General features: G+C 41.7%; 1 long non-coding RNA gene across 1 annotated transcript; it reads left to right on the top strand.

Moving 5' to 3' along the window:
- The first annotated feature begins 13,381 nt into the window (after window positions 1–13,381).
- LOC107076276 (uncharacterized) lies at window positions 13,382–15,403 on the top strand. The gene is made up of 5 exons (XR_011189376.1): window positions 13,382–13,427; window positions 14,495–14,560; window positions 14,695–14,745; window positions 15,128–15,193; window positions 15,328–15,403. It is a non-coding gene; the product is annotated as an uncharacterized lncRNA (long non-coding RNA).
- The last annotated feature ends 325 nt before the right edge of the window (window positions 15,404–15,728 follow it).

Raw genomic sequence — 15,728 nt, 5'->3', positions numbered from 1 at the left:
TTCTTATACACGGGATGCGCTTTTATCATTACGGCCGTCCGGCGAAGCGGCTAGCCCGAGGACATTCGTGCAAGGGGAAACCGCCGACCGCGGAGAAGAGGCAAGAGAGGAGGCGTTCGGCAGCGGCTCAGGAGAAGATGGAGCAGACCACCGTTTCCCTCCATGATCCTGAGAAACACGCGTTCCCTAAGGAACAAGATGGATGAGCTTCGGATCAACACCACAGCGTGCTTCGAGTACCGTGAGTCTTGTATGATGATCTTTACTGAGACCTGGCTTCAACAAGACTTCCCCGACTCAGATAGAATTGAAACATCTGGGAAAGGCAGAGGTGGTGGTATTTGTGTCTTTGTGAACGGTAAGTGGTGCAGACAATACTCTGTGAAGAAAATTATCTGCAATAAAAATGTAGAGCTTTTGTGCCTGTGCCTGAGTTTCAGGCCTTTCGAGAGGCCGAGAGAATTCGGTAACATTTTTGTATGCGCTGTTTACGTTCCTCCCAGTGGAAATGCAGCGGCTGCTGCTTCTCAGGTAGTCGATTGTGTACACGAGCAACTCCATCAGACTTCGGAAGCTCCCGTGTTTATTTTGGGTGACTTTAACCACTGTAAACTGGAGATGGCATTGCCTGGGTTTGAACAGTATGTCAAATGTGGGACGAGAGGGAACAGAGTTCTAGACAAATGCTACGAAAATATAAAACAAGCCTATTCCACCAAAGCCAAACCACCTCTGTCTAACTCTGATCACAATACTGTTCACCTCATCCCCACTTGCTGGACAGCTCTGAAGAGCAGCAAACCTGTTATTAAGACTGTAAATGTATGGATTGATGATAGTATTGAGATGCTGACAGGGTGTTTTCTTTGCACAGACTGGGAGATATTTCATAGCATGGAAGTTAATGAAGCAACAGAGACTGTTACAGACTACATTAAGTTCTGTGTGGACAGTGTCATACCCAAGAAACACATTACAGTGTACCCAAATAATAAACCATATATAACTAAGGATGTGAAAGACTGTACAACAGCAAAAGACTCGCTTTTAAAAAACAAGATCAAGTGCAACTGAAATTACTGCAGAAAGAGCTTAAACTAAAACTCAGGAATGCAAGGAATCAACACAAGGAGACAATGGAGAGTGACTTTGAAACAATGAACTCCAGGAGGTTGTGGCAAACAGTGAAAACAGTCACAAACAGTCATAAAGAGCTTCCATACCATGGATGAGCTGGCTAAAGCAAACAAGCTGAAGGACTTCTATTTGAGGTTTGGGACACAGGACTTCTCTGGTGCATGTGACAGTATATGAGATACTAGCTTGTGAGATACTATTACAGCCGACAGTAGTGCTGGTACAGCTGTATGAGATACTATTACAGCCGACAGTAGTGCTGGTACAGCTGTATGAGATACTTTTACAACCGACAGTAGTGCTGGTACAGCTGTATGAGATACTTTTACAACCGACAGTAGTGCTGGTACAGCTGTATGAGATACTTTTACAACCGACAGTAGTGCTGGTACAGCTGTGTGAGATACTATTACAGCCGACAGTAGTGCTGGTAGGATTGTAATAAGTCCGCAGATGACCACACAATCTTTCAAGCACATACTGTATCTGCAAAAAAGACAACAGGCCCAATGGCATCACTGCCTCTCTTTTAAAAACTGCACAGAGGAATTAACACCAGCATGGTGTCCTATCTTTCAGAAGTCATTTGACTCTCACTCTGTTCCAGCGCTGTGGAAAAAAGCAATCATTGTGCCAATACCCAAAAAGCCCTGTTCCTTGGATAATGACTACAGGCCGGTAGCACTGACATCTGTTGTGATGAAATGCTTTGAGAGGATTATGGTAGTGTATCCGTGCTGTGCTCAGAAGTGAACACTGTACTGGATTCATATCAGTTTGCATATAAACACCGGCGGGGCACCGATGATGCAATCAACAGCATAATGCGTCTTGTTCTAAAACACCTAGAGGACCCCAATGCCTATGCCGGCTGCTGTTTGTGGACTTCAGCTCTGCATTTAATACACTGCAGCCCCATCTATTGATAACCAAGTTGAAGCAAATGTCCGTTAACCATAACATTATAAGATGGTACCATTCATTTTTAACAAATCGCACACAGTATGTCAGAGTCAACAAAACTCTTTCCGAGTCACGATCTATTAGCACAGGTGCCCCTCAGGGCTGTGTGAGCTCTCCAGTTCCGTTCACACTTTATACAAGTGATTGTACAAGCAGTAGTCAGAGCAACTTCATTTTCAAATTCTCAGATGATACAGCTGTGCTTGGCTTAATGCATAGAGTTAGCAGCTCATCTGTGTACATGTCAGAAATCCAAAGATTTGTGCAATGGTGTGACAACAATAGCCTAATTTTAAATCCTTATAAAACAAAAGAAAAAGTTTTCAATCCCAGAGCAGTTGGTGATCACTCACAGGTAGTTATCCACAACAAACTTATCACTCAGGTTGATTCATATAAGTACTTAGGAGTACACATAGACCGTAACCTGTGCTGGTCTACTCATGTTGAGAGTGTTTGCTCCTGAGCTCAGCAGCGCTTTTATTTCCTGCGAATACTAAGAGTGTTTGGGGTTTGACAGGACGTAATACTACTCTTTTACCATACTGTAATCGAGAGTATTATCCGATATGGTATTACAGTGGTTTGGTAATCTATCAGTTCATTTTAAATCGCAAATTACCCGCCTCTTCCAGACAGCTTTGAAGGTCATTGGAGTGAATCAGCACCCCTGCCTGCAGACAATCTTTGAAAAATCCTTAATCAAACAGGCAGGAAAAATCATATCAGATCCTCAACTCTGAATATCAACTTCTTCTTTCTGGCAAACGTTTTAGGGTTCCCAAATGTCAGTCAAACAGGTACAAACATTCCTGTGTTCCACTATCCATTAAAGCTGTCAATGCAAATGTCAAGGATAAACACAATTTTGACCTTTACAACCCACTTGAGTGCAATATGTTATTGTGTTGTGTTATAAATGTTACATGTTGTTATGTGTTATACTGTACATCTGCAATAGAATGATGTGCAATATTTTTCTTGTAATAGTATAATGTGCAATGTTTTTCTTCTCTCTTTTTTTTGCATTCTATTGTATTTAAATGTACAGGAGTGCTGGGTGTCCATAAAAAATGTCCCTCGGGGGACAATACAAATGTTATCTTATCACTGTAGGTATTTCATTCTGCACCTTAACAACCCTCATAGCTGTTTAGGAACAAAGGTTATACAGGAAGTAAAGGAGGAGATTTCGGGAACAGAAAGCCAGCTCCACACTGCAAGACTTGATGTGAGTATGTGAGACGAGACCTGAAGTTAGTTTTGTTCCTACGTTTTATTTTCGTGTGTTGACTGAGCTACAGCTGTGCTGGAGTTGAACTGTAATATACTAACTAGCTGGAACAGAGCTGTATCTTCCAGACTGATCCATTAAGCCTGGCTACAGACCTCCAGGAACAGAAACAGGTATCACACAATGTCACATTTTGTATATCGCGATTCTTCTATCAATATATGTTCTCTTAGTACGCAGAAAGTCTACTATGAGACTTGTCGCAAAACTCAACTGCTACACAAAACACCAGGCATGACTGGTTTCCGGCTGCAGATTGTTTTCTCAACAGATGTGCAGTGCATCAGGAAATAATGGTTTTAGTTGTTTCTATATGCGAACGTTCTGCGAAGATGTTGAGAAATTTGTTACCTATTGGTTTGAAAGGCGTTTTTTTTAAATGTTTGGCAAATGAAAAGGGAGGCGATAGGCATTCAGGGTCCGGGGCATGAATCACATACATGAGATATGATATGTATAACAGATATGATGTACGTGACTTCCACAGAGCAGAGATCTTTACTTTATCTTTACTCACTGGTGTTACAAAACCAGGGCAAAGTTTAACATGTTTTTGCCTTTGTCAAAATGGAGACATTAGAAACACTTTCATTTTCGTGTCATGAAAGTGAAAGTAACCAGATTGAGGGATTGCTGAGATCAGACTAATTCCACAGCCCTAACAAGTCTCTGAGCACTCTACTGTATATGAGCGCAAGGCACCGGGGAACCTGTGTCAAAAAAAGAGAAAAAAAGTAGCTTAACAGAGTAAAGCAGATTAGGGTCAAGGACAGGGATTTGTGGAAGTGTACAGTTTGCAATGCCTCTCACAATATAGTGTATGAAAGAGAGAACATCAAAACCCCGCTTGTCCTACTTTCTGTTCTCTGAGCTGTGGGATCAAAGCTGGTTGACTTTCACAGAACAGTTTTAACACTCTTTTCTTTATCGCTAGATGCCAGACTGTCAGTGAGCAACAGGTCCTGTAGTTGGGAGTTTTCTTTTAATCAGTGCGAAGTAGGGGCGTAGAATCCGAAGGGCTGCCCTTATGTTGACGGTCTGTCTTGGTGTGAAATGCGATGCTGTGCTTGAAACTTGAAGACCGTGTCAATAACAGAGTCAAACGACATGAAGTTTTTTTCCTATCACAGTGGCTTTAATCAAGCATTGGGAAACGAGAGTTAGTAGATCTCTGGAGTGCCACCAGTCATAAACCAGTTGTATAGCCAGTGTGTGATTTTAGCCTCATTCGTAAAAATATCACCCTCTTTTTAAACAGAAATTAACAAGCTGATAATGTTACAAATAAAAACTTGTAGAAATGTATTTTCTAGCACATAGATCACAATCCTGAAAGATTTGTGACCCCACCCTACATTTTTAAATGGAATAGTAATTTAGCGTTGCTATTAGTTTGCGAGAATAGATAGATTATTAATATATTGTAACAACCGTGGGGTTCGGTACGGAATAGAGCAGGATTGCGACTCAGGAGAAGGGGTTAACCAACACATTTATGAAACAAGACAAGGGAAAGGTACACATAGGGATAGAGATTACAGCGCTGCACCTGCACCAACACACGACACGCAAGGGAAGAGACTCTCTCCCAGCCTCCGTCCCACTATATACAGTCCAGTAGACCGTTCCCAGTCTGCCTTGCGTGCGCATGGCTAAAGCACCCCGCGAGGTGCTACACTGTCCCCGCCTGAAGAGTCAGGCGTCCTGCCGACTCAAAACTGGCCCTCCAGGCTGCACACGCAGGGTGGGTTGCTCCTGCTTGCCTCTCCATCTGTGCCAGGACTCTCTGTCTCGGCTAGGGCCTCCACTCCATCCCTTCCTGACACCAATGTAGCAAATTCAGGTTCTTGGGCTTGTGCACTCACCGCATGGGCTTGAACCCGGGTCTCCGGTGTCGCTCAACAGGGGTGTTGCCAGCTGACCTTTCTTAGCCTGAGTGGCCAAGAACCCCGCAGGGGAGTAGAGGGTGGAGCCATCACCGCGCTGCTCCTGGCTCATACAACCTGTGTGTCGGACGTTTCATTACAATATTGCCAACATTATATCATTATGGATAGCTCTATGTGGTTTGTAAAAAGTATTTTTTGCAGGAAAATTGTCTTCACAAAGGATTGTTTTTTTTATTTCACGATTTTCCTGATTCACTTCCAGGAGACAAGGTTCGTCTGAACAATGGTGAGTTTACTTCAGTAAAATAATAGCTCTAGTAATGCATTAAAATCAAGAATATCAACAAAGCAGGCTAGAAAAAATTGAAGTTGTTTTAAATGTGTACATAGTTCTTTCAGACTGATTTTTGTAAATTATTAAGCCTCTGGATTTGTTCTGACAATCACCTGATTCACACAGTGTGTTGTTTCCCCTGTTGTTGACACTGTCAGTAAAGACTGATGAAACCCTCACTAAGAGCATGTGAATAATACAACTGTAAGACAATCGCTCTTCTAGTTAATAGAGATCTCAGAAGGAATAGTGCAACAGGTTTGATTTCTGTAGTTTAATGGTCATTAACAAGATTTACCAGAAAGGTGTAATATGACCACAGAGAGGCAATGTAATGTGCTTTGATTAGCTACAGGACTTTTAGTGTCTGTTCAGAAAGTGCAAGGCTGATTCTCAGGCAAATGCTAAGAAATTATTATAAATATCTTATTAACAAATATTCTTTCTTCTCATTTTCATAGGGAGGTTTAAGCAGTAGAAACAGTAAGTTGTCCTGTTTTTTAAATTAATGTCATTGCATGTGTCAAGATAGAGTATAAACTATAAATGTTTACGTCTACATCTAAACATTTATAGTTGAAACTCTACATCCTGCTTGGGGGTCCTGGTCTCTGTGTCCTCTGGCCGGGAGGTCAGCCCTCAGCCAAGCGGGTTAAGACAAAATTTCGCTTCATCATAATCCATTCATGACACTTTAATCTTGGGTGTTGTCATTCCTAGTTAAAAGTGAAACAGACAATTTAAGGCTTCTCGCTGCTTATTAACTGCTCTGACATTGAGCTATTCGGTCAATGCACAGCTTTGCAGTATTAAATCTGTCATTTAACAAATGCCTTGTTTCTTCTCTAAATTTACACCTACTGAATCAGCTGAGCTATTCAACCCTCACTGCTTTATTTTGGCTCATAATTTTTCTACACTGTCTTTTCCAAATCTACGACTCTCAGACTTTTCCATTGCTGTTTCCAGACAGTCTCATTCTGCTGGGAGCCTTTGCATGATTTCAAACAGCTTCATACCAGCCTGTCCAATTGTAAGTGCTGTACTCAAACCAAATCTTTCCCAGCTTTGCCTTAATTATATTAATGTTATTATTAATAATAATCATAATAATAAAGAAAAATTTCCATGCTGAAAAAAGAAGAAAAGAAACATAACATGTTAACGCAGAGCCTTCTTTGGGTGTGACAGCTCCCTACTTGAACCAATTAATAATAAGTATTACAATATGTATCTTTATAGCAGGTGGTGTACAGCTTTTTAGTATAGATTACACTTTTCTAAAGTGTATTTAAAAAATAAAAACGATTACAATCTAGTCTTTCCACGTTTGATCCCAAGATCCCAAGAAAAATAAATCTAAACGGGGAGAAAGCTATGCTGAAAGTTTATTAAGATACTTAGAAGACAAAGATATGAATTTATGTTGCATTTGTCTGATTGTGAATCAAAAAACACATATATTTAAACACGCGTTTGCGATTTAAATCAATATAAATGTTTATAATGTAACGCATAGGTGACTATTCATTGTTATTAAAATGACTTAAATTCGATCATGTTGTGATATTTAGAAATATAAATTTGTTTGGTGCGAGTGAAGTTTTATTTAATCTCTGACCCAGGGAAAAGTTTTATTTTTTCAAAGAAATGTTTGTTAAAAAAGAAGTCATGGTTCTAGCTGGATTTGAACACCCAATGCGTGATGTATAAGATACAGTATAAGTGTATCCCTGATACAGTATAAGTCAGGAACCTAACCCACAGTGCCACTGGCAAGGTCATATGAGGTATGTTGAAAAAGCCCTGGAGAAACAGTATCAGCAGACAATGTACAGTGTGTACTATTCTTGTGTTGCGGTACATGAATATAATTATATCGTTATTAATTTCTTTAGATACGCGATTCCATATTATATTCCCTTTTAATCAAATTCTAAAAGTATGCTTGTTGACTCCGGTATCACGTTAGTTAAAGACTTCGATGCTTAAAATGTTTAGGGAGAAATGGAATACTGGTGTGTATTTTTTCTTTAAAGTACCGAGACCAGCCATGTACTTTATGTTTATGTTCCAAAATTAATATCGTTTATGGCCTTCACATGCGTTGCAGTATGCTCCTATTCTTTTTATGCTCAGCTACTAAGATTTCCCTTCAGTGGTAAAATTCAATATAAATATTCAATACTCAAACGGGCACAGTAGAGACATTTAAATCTTTCTACGACCGACCAACGCACAACGAGTGCCCCTGTTGGTCAACCAATCACGTACCGCAGTATTTTGCGTCACGATGCGCAAGGCCGTAGCCAATTACCCGCGGTAAGTGTCTGTGCTGCGTACTTTGAATGGCTGCATCTGTACCTCGCTCAAAGAGCTGAATAGATGGGCAGATGGGGATTATTACGGGTTCATGATAGGTAAAGACCAAGGGAGAATTTTACCAGAATTCCTGGGGTAACACCTATAACACCTATAACACCTGGATGATAAGCTGGAGTGGTCTGGTAACACTGACGCCCTGTACAAGAAAGGTCAGAGCCAACTCTATTTTCTTAGGAGACTCAGGTCCTTTGGTGTGTGTGGAACACTGCTACACATTTTTCATGAATCAGTGGTGGCGGTGGCCATCTTCTACGCTGTGGTGTGCTGGGGCAGCAGCATCTTGACAAAAGATGCAAATAGGCTCAATAAACTCATCAAGAAGGCTGGACCTGTGTTGGGGATGAGCCTTGACCCCATGGAGGTGGTGGCTGAGAGGAGAATGCTGACCAAGCTCACAGCCATCATGAACAACACCTCTCATCCTCTTCATGGGACTGTTACTGGGCAGCGGAACACATTTAGCAACAGACTGCTCCAGCTACGGTGTTCAAGGGAACGTTTCCGCAGGTCTTTCCTCCCGGCGGCTGTCAGGGTGTATAACGATGTCCTTGGCTAGGGCTGTTAGCCCTTCATTTGCTCCTCTATGGACAGCATGTTTACTTCATTGTACTTTTTGGACAATCAGTCTGTATAAACCTATGCACATTTTGTACATATTTTATTGTTTTTACAGTGACTATGATCAGCACATTTTGCACACACCTATGTATTTATTTATTTTTATTTATTTTGTTTCTCTTTTGTTTTATAACTATTCTGATGTCTGTTTTGCTTGTCTTGGGCTGGACTGCTGTAACACATCAATTTCTATTATCTAATGTTTTAGAAACACCCTGAGATTTTTAATGACCATGAAGTGGCAGGACCTGGGTTATACAGTATGTGTAAAGGAAGAGTTCATTCAGGGCCCTATGCAGATGACACGATTCTGGGGTGGAGTGAGAAAAACACAGGGAAAAAGGCCTGCGGGAGTCAAGAGTGAAAATGGGGGGCGTGTCCAAAGTGCACAGGTGTCCAGGGGGGTTAGTCCGGGGCAAACATGTTCACATACTGGCCAGGCTAATACATACAATACTTATTCTTTGGAAGGTTGCCAGTAGTTGAGTTTATCCTGTAAAAACAAAATTATAAAATAATATTTTAAAAATTCTGAAATTTACTTTTAATTATTCATCATTCATCATAACTACTGCAATGACAAGTATTGTTTGACATGAGTCTGAGTGGACTGTCAAAATTTCAGTTTTTTTCAGACAGCTGTGAAAAGCCGTGGATGTGACAAAGAAAACACACAGAGCTTTCTGCAGCGTGTCTTCATGTGAAGAAAGCTCTGCTGCCAAAAGTTTTTGTTTTTCTTTTCTATTTTAGCATGGAGTTAACCTTACTTTATTAGTTCACTCAAATACTAATATGATGATAAAATGAGCCAACAATATTAAGAGGCAGTGTGTTTATTACTTTGGTGTTAACTTGCCTGGCTGTAATATAGTGTGACACAGTGGTGATCAGCCTCGCTTGTGAACCAGGGAGACCTGCTGCAGTGATGTTGGGGTGGAGGGAGGGGAGCTAGAAAAGAATTGGGGTGAAGTGGTGGCACTGGGGATAAGGATCTGCGCCTGGGGCTGGAAGGTTGCCGGCTCAAATCCTGCAGCTGGCAGAGGAATCCTACTCTGTTGGGCCCCAGCGCAAGGCCCTTCACCCCAACTGCTTCAGGGGCACTGTATAAATGACTGACCCTGCGCTCTGACTCCAAGCTTTTCTGTGTCTCATGGAGAGCAAGCTGGGGTATGCAAAAAGACAAATTCCTAATGCAAGAAGTTGTATAGGGCTAATAAAGTGATCTTATCTTATCTTAAGTGTGCAGCCAGGCAGCATTTTATGCACGGGGTAGTCGAAGTTTTCAAAGTTTTTTGAGCTTCCATTCCATAATTATTATAAGAAAAGATGATGAATGTAAACATGTAGCGTGCTTGATGCTTTAACTTTAACTCACCTGGCTGAGGAAATGGTGTTCGGATAGAGTTAAGTTAGTTCTGCTGCTTTTTGCTGGTACCAAGCAGAAAGTGAGTGTAGCGTGGAGCGAATGAAAAGCATTTATGATGCAGGCTTCAGCCTGTTTGACTGTCTAGATCCAGTCATGCAGTACTTGGGAAGTGCTATTTTTTTATCAAAGTAAACTTTAATTTTAAAGATAAAACATCTAAAAAAAGTAAACATTCTCACAATTTGTATGTGTGCTAAGACATTATGAAACTAACATCAAAAGAAAAAACTTTCTGAAAGATTCGATTGTCCATTTTCAATCAGTGCAAGTGGATGATGGGGCCAGCTTTGTGCAATTAGAGTCCCTCCAAGCCCTACCATTTGCTTTTGTCCATTAGTCCCTGTACTGTACTGTCCTTTCCAGTGCTCTCTCGCCAGGGAGAACCCCCATTTGGTGATGTTGTGCTTCATCTTCCCTCTGAGGTCTGCCAGGATCCTCTCCTCCAGCTCCCTCGTTCCCCACTGCATTGTGCTGGATGAGTGTTCCTCCTGTTTCACAGTCCTTGTTTTATCAGTGACACCAGCCAAAGCAAGTACTGTGTCCCTTTGTCCAATCCAGTTGGTGGCAGCCCCAGCAGGATGCACTGGTAACTGAGCACCGCTCCCGCTCCCAGGAGGTGAAAAGTTTTGTTCATTCTCCAGAATAGGTAGTCCTGAGTCTCCTCGACGAAACACGTGTCCTGCGGAAAATGTGGGTTCCCTAAATAACCTCTCTGGTTGCGAGCCTCTGGTGCATGGCCATCCAGTTGAGGTCCTTCAGCTTGCTGTCCAATTCCTTTGGCTTCGCCCTTTCCCAGACCTGTCTGGGAACCTGTAGCCTTTCGCTGGCGACCAGCTGTCCCCTCACCTCCTTGTACAGGGATCTGTGGTTGGTGCAGAGCTCTGGCTATCTCATGGCCTCGTACCTTGACAGTATAGAGCTCCAGTCACCTCTCTGCTTTGGGCCCGGTGTTTGTCCACTGGACCAGGTGCCTCATCGGGATGGAGAACCACAGCCTGACAAAGTACTGGTACTTGTGGCTGATGGGTTCACGCAGCGCCTGACTGAGGTTGCAGAACAAGATGCAGTCAGTTTCAGAGGGAAATACGACATGTCTCTTCCCCCTTCCTCGACTGGCTGGCACATCCGGTTCCTTGTGATGTACTCGTAGCACCTGTCTGAGTCTGGCCGGCAGCGGGTACACCACCGCCAGGTAAACCAAAGCCAGCAGGATGTCTGCTTTCAACACCATCACTTTCCCCTGAGGGATAGCAACTGTGTTTTCCACAGACCCAGCTTCATGTTCACCCTGGCAATCCTCTTGGTCCAGCTGATAGTCTTGTTGTCCTGGCTCTGGAAAGAAACCCTCAATATCTTGAGGGGCAGAGCTTGAGACCTTTCGGTGCCATCGTCCTTTCCTTCCAGGGTCAGAAAAACTTCAGTTTGCTCTTTCGGCGGTTGAGCTTCGACCCCGAGGCACTGAGGTATTGCTCCATGACCTGCAGGGCTTTCTTCAACCCCCTGTCTGAACTCAGGAACAGCGTCCTGTCATCTGCGTACTGGGAGATCTTCATGTTTTCCCCAGCACCTTTCGGTATCGCCGGGCTATTGATGTTGGGGTCCTGTCTCATCGCCTCCGATAATGGCCCTGTGAAGAATGAAATCCCCCAGGTGTCCATTTACAGTACGTTGACCCTGCAGCCCACATCAGAGTACAGTATCTTTATCCAGCACTCTGAACAGATAGGTGTGGTTTACTCTGTCGAAGTCTTTCTCCTGGTCCAGACTCACCATCATCATGGGCATGTTCCGGTCTTCAGTCCAGGCGATGGCATCTCTGGTGAACTGGAGGTTCCAGCTGATGGATTGCTCCTCCTTGCCACACGTATGGTCACTGCTGATGATGTGGGGCAGGGCGGTCCTCTGTCTGCTGGCCAGTAGCTTGGACAGGATCTTGATATCCACGCAGAGCATCGTGATCGGCTTGGATTGCTCCTCCTTGCCACACGTATGGTCACTGCTGATGATGTGGGGCAGGGCGGTCCTCTGTCTGCTGGCCAGTAGCTTGGACAGGATCTTGATATCCACACAGAGCATTGTGATCGGCTTCCAGTTCTTGAGGTCTGCTGCGTCCCCTCCCTTGAAGAGCAGGGAAATAACGCCTTCCCTCTTCCCAGATCTGCCACCAGGGTGTCCCACAAGCAAGTGGAGAATTCCTTGGGGAGTCCATTCGTCCCTGGCACCTTGCCATTCTCCATGGACCAAAGCGCCGCTCTCAGCTCCTGCACTGTAATTGGACTCTCCAAGTCCTCCCTCACCTGCTTCGGTATTCTTGCCTTTAGCCCCTTCAGAAAAGCATCGCCTGCCTCCACCTCTGTCTGCTTTTCTGAAAAGAGCTCACTGTAGAAAGCAGTTACCGCTTCTACTTTGTCACCCTCGTCCAGCACTTTCTCTCCATCTCCCTGTCTCAGTCTGTGGATCACCCTCTTCTTCGGGGCTCCCCGGACCTGATTAAAGAAATAAGAGGAAGAGGTTTCATTGTTTTCATAATGCTCCCTTTGTGCCTTGAACAGGAAAGTTTTGGCTTTCTCAGTGTACAGGTTGCGGAGCATCTCTTTCAGAACAGTGCAGAGCAAGTGAGATTTGGAAGAGAGAGAAGGGAAAGCAAAATGAGAGACAGAAATTCTTCCGGTGTTTAATGTTTCTGGAAGGTTTGTCGACATCATGAGAACTGAAAGGAAAGCACAGATGATACAATGGCAGAGTTGCTTGTTTTTATTGGAGGGTTGATGTTGAAAATGCCGTTGAAGAAGCATGAAAGGGACTTGGGTTGTAGTTTGGTGAAGATTAATGTGATGAAGGTAAGGTCTCAGCAGCACTTAGTGGGAAGCACATCTGTCTGTGCCGAGGTGAATTGCTGAGTGCTAGAATGAAGTACAGTATGTGGTGCCGTGTTTAGCCCATGATCTTTTATGTTCTAGGAAGCAGCAGTGCAAGGTTAGAATTTGATCACCACACAAACTTCTGTTCAGTGAAACCATCTGTTGCTTTACAGAATTTATACTGAATATGTTTCAGATGTTACACATTTCTTCTACATTTGTCTGAATTTGTTTCTACTTGGGACTTCTCATGCATATATTACTGTTATATTTTCAACAGTGGCATGGACTTATTTTTTTATTTTTTTAGGAGTGTAATTTCAATTCATCCTTTCACAATCTGTTTTATGAAAAACTAAATATGTTCTTCAGCCTCTCCTTTTATATGTATGCAATGTTTTCTTTAAATGTTAAGTCTGTATTGTGTTTTAAGAATTGACAGAGATTCCTGAGGAAATATCTTTCCTGGTTGAAAGAAAAGAACAGGAGAAATGGAGACACAAGGGGCATAAGGAGTGTGGTAAGTAGTGAAATATTTTATAGTAGGATTTCCCAGAGAGTATTTTCCAGTCATTATATTTTGAAAGAAGAATGTGCTGTTTGACTTCTTACTTGATCCTCACCTTAGTTAGTTTCTCTACCCAGAATACTTTTTTTTTTTACTGTTAAGCCTCAACTACTTATTTAGATTGATTGTGTCAAAATCTTCAAGGAATCTGAACACTTTAGTTCCTTTCACTTGTCTAAATATTAACACCCTTCCCATTCACCAGAGGTTATTACTATGTGAAAATGTATGCCTTGGACTGATTTTTTATTTTTTTAGGAGTGTAATTTCAATTAATCCTTTCACAATCAGTGTTATGAAAAACTAAAGATGTCCTTCATCCTCTCCTTTTATGTGTTTGCAATGTTTTCTTTAAATGATACGTCTGTATTGTGTTTTAATAATTGGCAGAGATTCCTGAAGAAAGTATAAACGCGGATAAAAGAAAAAAAAAGAAGAAATGGAGATACAAGGGGCGTGGTAAGTACTGAAATATTTTATAGTAGGATTTCCCAGAGAGTATTTTCCAGTCATTATATTTTGAAAGAAGAATGTGCTGTTTAACTTCTGACATGATCCTCACCTTAGTTACTCTACCCAGAATATTTTACTGTTGAGTCTCAATTACTCATTTGGATTGATTGTTTCAAAATCTTTAAAGGAATCTGAATATTTGGGCTGAACTCCTGCACAATCTCTTTTGTGAAACACTAAAGGGATTTAGTTCCTTTCACTTGTGTAAATATTAACACCCTTCCCATTCACCAGAGGTTATTACTATGTGAAAATGTATATGCATTTGTAGAGAACAGATCTAGAACAACAGATTGAAGAGGTGCGTGATGAGTAACATTAGTACTGTTCTGTGTGTAGTATCATTGTAAGTGTGGTTTTAAAGTCATGATAACAGATGTTACACTCTTTCTGTTTTTAATGGTGGCGTTATACTGCTTAGGACAGCTGTCATTGTACTCCTGCTCTCACTACAGCAGTAGAGGGTGTTGTATTTAATTGTTAATTCCTGTTGTCCTTATTTGTAGAGAGAAGAATAAAAGAGCTTGAACAAAAGCTTGAACAACAGGAAAAAGAGCTCTGTGTTGAACACAGTGAGTCCTCTGTTTTTCGTGTGTTTGAAATGTAACATCATTAGCAGTGTAGTTATATAGTAATAAGAAGAGATATCAAATATCTCAGGAGTGTATTATACTCTGTTGTTAACTGTTGTTGTATATATTTGCAGTGAGAATAGCAGAGCTTGAACAACAGAATAAAGAGCTGCGTGATGAGAACAGTAAGTACTGAATATTTGGGCTGAACTCTTGCACAATCTCTTGTGTGAAACACTAAAGGGATTTAGTTCCTTTCACTTGTGTAAATATTAACACCCTTCCCATTCACCAGAGGTTATTACTATGTGAAAATGTATATGCATTTGTAGAGAACAGATCTAGAACAACAGATTGAAGAGGTGCGTGATGAGTAACATTAGTACTGTTCTGTGTGTAGTATCATTGTAAGTGTGGTTTTAAAGTCATGATAACAGATGTTACACTCTTTCTGTTTTTAATGGTGGCGTTATACTGCTTAGGACAGCTGTCATTGTACTCCTGCTCTCACTACAGCAGTAGAGGGTGTTGTATTTAATTGTTAATTCCTGTTGTCCTTATTTGTAGAGAGAAGAATAAAAGAGCTTGAACAAAAGCTTGAACAACAGGAAAAAGAGCTCTGTGTTGAACACAGTGAGTCCTCTGTTTTTCGTGTGTTTGAAATGTAACATCATTAGCAGTGTAGTTATATAGTAATAAGAAGAGATATCAAATATCTCAGGAGTGTATTATACTCTGTTGTTAACTGTTGTTGTATATATTTGCAGTGAGAATAGCAGAGCTTGAACAACAGAATAAAGAGCTGTGTGATGAGAACAGTAAGTACTGAATATTTGGGCTGAACTCTTGCACAATCTCTTTTGTGAAACACTAAAGGGATTTAGTTCCTTTCACTTGTGTAAATATTAACACCCTTCCCATTCACCAGAGGTTATTACTATGTGAAAATGTATATGTATTTGTAGAGAACAGATCTAGAACAACAGATTGAAGAGGTGCGTGATGAGTAACATTAGTACTGTTCTGTGTGTAGTATCATTGTAAGTGTGGTTTTAAAGTCATGATAACAGATGTTACACTCTTTCTGTTTTTAATGGTGGCGTTATACTGCTTAGGACAGCTGTCATTGTACTCCTGCTCTCACTACAGCAGTAGAGGGTGTTGTATT

This window comes from Lepisosteus oculatus, chromosome 4 (assembly GCF_040954835.1).
Source record: "Lepisosteus oculatus isolate fLepOcu1 chromosome 4, fLepOcu1.hap2, whole genome shotgun sequence".
Lineage (NCBI taxonomy): Eukaryota > Metazoa > Chordata > Actinopteri > Semionotiformes > Lepisosteidae > Lepisosteus > Lepisosteus oculatus.
The sequence above is the reverse complement of the archived record's forward strand: the minus strand, read 5'-3'. Positions and strand labels throughout refer to the sequence as shown.